The sequence below is a fragment of the Pinus tabuliformis genome, chromosome X (genome assembly GCF_031772625.1).
Source record: "Pinus tabuliformis cultivar Carrire ecotype Pingquan chromosome X, CPIR1, whole genome shotgun sequence".
Classification (NCBI taxonomy): Eukaryota; Viridiplantae; Streptophyta; class Pinopsida; order Pinales; family Pinaceae; genus Pinus; species Pinus tabuliformis.
In genome coordinates, this window is record NC_142308.1 from 1,355,874,529 (window position 1) to 1,355,879,943 (window position 5,415).

Sequence of the window (5,415 nt, forward strand, 5' to 3'; positions counted from 1 at the left end):
ATCTCCCTATACATTAACGCCACACGAGTCAGTTTTATGTTGAACAAGCTAACTACCATCTTAAGTAATTTGATTGAAAAATACCAATCCTAAGCTAACTAACTAGAAACCATATAAAAACTTGTAGTTTTAGTATTCTACCACAACTAGCCAAACAGAAAAATAGAAAAGCATCGAAACATGGTCCACCATTATGACCCAATCCATTAAACTTCAAGAAATATAAAGAATAAATAATTGGAACATTTTCACAAAGCATCAAAGTTTGATCCTACATATTGTATTGAGATGTGCTTCCATTTATTGAAGGTCTTATGTGAAAATGGAAAACTCAGAAAATAAGATGGAAGTTATAATAACACCCAAGATACAATTTTCATATCCTTTATAACTTTGGAAAAATGAATGCATGGAAACAACAAGACAAACATACAAATTAAATGGCCAAGCATAGAAATATGGTCCACCACTATCCCAATTCATCAAACTCCAAGAAATACAAAAAGTAAATAATTGGTTCATTTTCACAAAGCCTTAAAGTTTGATCCTACATATTTTGTTGAGGTGTGCTTCCATTTATTGAAGGTCTTAAGGGAAAATGCAAAACTCAAAAAATAAGATGGCACTTTTAATAGAACCCGAGATGCAAATCCATATCCCTTTTATTATACTTTATAACTTTGAAAAAATTAATGAATGGAAAATAAAGGGGTAAGGAAGATGCGAGGTAAATTAGTAACTAAAGCAATTTTGCATGGAGAACCTAAGGAGAAAATCAATGGACAAAAGTAAAATGATGTAAACTTTCAAATGATAAGTCGGAAAAAGGGGAAAATCTCTAATCTTTTAAGAAATTAATACATTTCATATAAAATCCTACAACTTGTGAACTAGTTGGGCTAGTTTGCATGGTGTTTCAGGGATAGGGGTGAGGGGAAGGGTTTCAAGGATGGCTAGAAGTTAACCCCAAATTTCAATGCAACAACCAAAAATATTTTTAAAAAACTAAAAATTTAAAGAAATGCAAAATTAAAAAACAAATATTCTAGAATATAGTGCTATAATATAAGTCAATAAAAGTAATTTCCATAGATAATAGATCTAATGTAACTTAATAAAAGTAGCAAGTCTTAGATAATAGATCTTAAATATTGTGTATACATAGATATTATAACCCTCCCAAAAGAAAGAGTTTATACAGGATACACAAACCTATCAAACATGGGAGTCAAAACTATGAAGGAAATTAGCCCTCATTATGAAAACATACTACATAGTATTCATGCATGTAATGCATAAATAACCTTTGTCCAAGTTTCAATGTAGAATAACTTGGTGAATATTTTTATTTGAAAATTGGAAACAAATGGGCACTAGTTTCAATAGGGTTATTCAAATTTCCTCGAAACTATCTCAACAGATCTCCCAAAACTCCCTATTATTGGAAAGAACCATCTAGAGGATATGGGATAAGTCCCAAAAACCATCATAAGACATCTCCCAAACATCCCATTTTTTGGCAAGAAACATTCAGACAATGTGGGAGAGGATCACACATCCTCAGAGATCTCTCATTCAAAATAGGGACTTTCCCATTGCAATCCCCAAGGAGGGGATAATCCAGAGGATGCATCCTAGAAGAAGGGACAAGTCCCCCTATGCAACATCATCCTCAATGCATAATACACATGATACACTATAAAGTGATCTAAGAGATTGACACACTAACATATAAACTCATGACCAAGTGTAGAAATTGACCTATATATTCACATGTAGACTGTATGTAAGGAAATTATGAAATCATTACATGCATGCATGGAAGATAATGTCTATCATACCTAATTAAAATTTAAGACAAGCATCCCTACAATTGGAGGGCCTAGATTAAGGAAATGGTGGAAAATAAAACTTATAATTGGATATATCTATTGTACTTCCTAAAAAATGCAAGCAGATTGTGGATTACAAATTTATAACCATGATTACATAAGAACTACTTATATGTTTCAGGGGACCCATACCCATGGGCTTCAGAGCAGTAATGAAATGTTTTTAAATTCCCACTAATGGATTTGAGAGCATCAAAAACATTCTAGCTACTCCATTCTCATATTCACACCACTCCTTTTGGTTCTTCTTACACACTACCAACCTTAGGGATAGTTTTGACACTGCTTACTTGCATATCCCTACATGTGACACCACCGTTGGGCATTTAAATGCTACCTACAATTTTCGTCATAAAACCCTGTAAGTAAAGCTATTAATTTCCTACTAAAAATCACAAAAGTATGTCAATGGGATTGAGGAAGAGTGTAGTCAATATGACTACAATGTAGGGTGCAAGTTCATATCCTAGAAAAAATGCTAAAAATAACATATAGAGAGAAAGAAATTAGTGGTAATGTTATTGAAACATGTATATAATATACTGTGGTATAATACAAAATACTCAATGCCCTACTAAAAAGGAATGAATGAGTGAGATGGTAAGGTATTGCAATGGAGCTAGATATTTCAGGTGATCTTGAGTCTAATGACTAATGGCAAGAAAGGTGAATTAGGTACAGGTGCACTATGAAAGTCCCCTAGGGCCACCAGTGCATCCAATCATATGATCCTGGGGGGTGTACGAGAAAGGGATGCTCCTAGAATATGTAGTCAAAAGCAAGAAAATATAAATAGGTCTGTGCCCACTCCTATGGGATTGGGATGTAGTCAGACATGTCAGAAGGACCTTGCTCTGGAACTATATGGACTTGGTCCCTCTAGTGCTCTAAGAACCTGTGAAACTGATGTATGGATCAACATCATTAAACTAGTCTGAATGGTATTTTCAATCTCCCCAAAGGGAAGGCTGAGAAGTGTTTAAGAAAGTGTAACTAGGTTTGGTCTTCATAATGACACATGCCAACCTAAATTATGTAATTTGTATCTAGCAAAATATTTTGAAAGTTTGAGTCACGCGATTCATGCTCAAAATTTGTTTTAGTAGCTCTCAGGGTGAGCTCTAGGCTAGGTGATAGGTTTGTGTCATTAATTTAAATGTTTACACCTAAAAATGTATAATGTATGACTCCAAGATCAAGGGTAGAATCATGTGGAAAGACTCGTGAAAGTTCAAGAACAAATGGCTAGTAAAAGTCTCCTCCAAGCGAAGATAAAAGAGGCAATATATTTTCGGCCTAAATATATATATATATATATATATATATATATATATATATATATATATATATATATATATTCATGTTAGCTCTATCTCATATACAAGTCGGCCTAAAGGAATGATGTGTCGGTGTAATGAGTAGCCCTTAATACTATAAATAAGGGTCTCTCCTCTTCTATTCAGGCACACACTTAAGATCAATTTCGATCTCCAATCAATGTGAAGAAGATTGTATTTGGGTGTGAGGTAAAGGAGAAGATCAAGGAGCCACAGGAAATCAAAAGTGAAGTTTGTTCTATCCTCCATAACCGTAGAAAGCTCATCCACACGTGCGAGGCTAGGAAATCTTTCTATCAACCCTAATTGTCAAGAAAATCATTTGGTCTCAAGTCTATTTGAATGGGAGAATTATTTGAAGAGCAGTGACAAGTGGAGCGAGGGCTTGGGAGGGCTAGGAGAGCCCTAAACCTTCCAAACATGCGAAGATGCAGGCCATCTCTATGGATGCATTATAGTCCTTATCATTCTTCACAAAAGGAGGTTGATCCAAGTTCAAAAGAACTCAGTTTTCATCAAAAGAAAGATCTGAATCTTATGAATGGATAGGAGAGGCTACAAGCACTTGTAGCTCACACATACGAAGAAGAAGTGGCATCTTTAGAAGTGTAGTTAAGCCAGTGAAATAGTTCATGTCAAGGAATAAAATTATTTTATCTAACTAAAGTCTTGAGGACAACAACTTGACAAGTGAACCATTTCATTCAAGTAAGGATTGGTGGAAGGAGGAAGGTAGAAGGAAGTTGATCTACAAGTTGCAGATCTAATCCAAGGTGTAGCATTTCAAAGAGCAATAGTAATAGAATATTCTAGCCTTGATCTTCGAGTCAACTTTGTCAAAGGGTCCTTGTATTTGTCTTGGAAATTTTTTCAAGTGAATATTCTATAAGAATAATTACTGTGGGTTGTCCTCTCAAGTTTGGAGAATTTTTTTCCCTGGTTGTTGCCTATATCTTTTGTTATTGTTATTTTTTTTGTTATGCATGATGGTTGATGAAGTTAAGACTCATACATATATGAAAATTCTTGTTTGAATAAGTCTAAAGCACAAAAATACTTCACAAGCAGTTATCTAAGAAAGAGAAATCATTAACATATCAAGCCCTTAGATTTCTCAACAAGAAGAGACCTAAGATCTCACCCTTTTAATGTCTAGAGAATTTTGCACCTATACTTTTTTTATGTACCTCAAACATTATAATCCTTCTTCATGTTAAACCTCCACCTTTGCTCCCAAAGTGGTGCCTTATGATGCCACAAATGTGTATTGTTTTTTAATGTTATTGAACTTCTCAAATCATTTTTTTTTTAATTATTCCTTTTAATTTTATTTTTATTTTTAGCATGGTGCCTCATATTACTATGCCTTTTTATGAATGTTTCAGGTCTAGGAAACGTTCTACTATCTATTTTCCCATTTCGTAGTCTGATTTCAAAAATATTTTGGTTGTCGTTGACACTGATGTTTGCTTGGAAAAATTATTTTTCGCTGAATAAGTAATCGAGTGTCTAGTTCATGGAATATTGTGTTAGGAATATTTATGACTGAAAAATCATATTGATTATTTGCAGACTCAGTTGCAAGGTGATGCGGAGATTTTTCTTATGAATGGAATTAAGACTTCTCTTTTACATTGGACCTGCTCACCACTTAGAGGTGTTATGGATTCATGAATTCATATAGTATCACCTGATGCCATCATATAAATGAGTGAAATAATCACTACTGAGGTAGCCATGCCATTATTCTTTATGGAAAATCAATATTCTAATGGTACTGCTATATGCATTTTGTATTTCTTGATAACACATGTGGTCTTCCTTTGTTCATGACAAATTTAGCCACCAAATGTGCTATTGTTTTTGGAAAAATTGTTGTTGGATATGCCTTATGGAGGATAAGTTTTTTCCCTTCTTAAAGTTATTGAAATATAACTCTAGTTTCAATCTTAGAAACCTTTATGGACTTCTCTTTACTTGGTTCTTCTAACCCTTCATCATTACTAATGTGTCTACAACTATTAATACTGTAATACTTTGTGTAATCATGAATGTTATTAATATGTAATAAGTTGATGTGTATTTATCTATGGATATTTTATGTAATGGGGCCTGATATGGGTATTAAATCTCAATTTTGATCTTTTGATGACTAACTATTTTCACACAAAACATTTTTTTGGCAT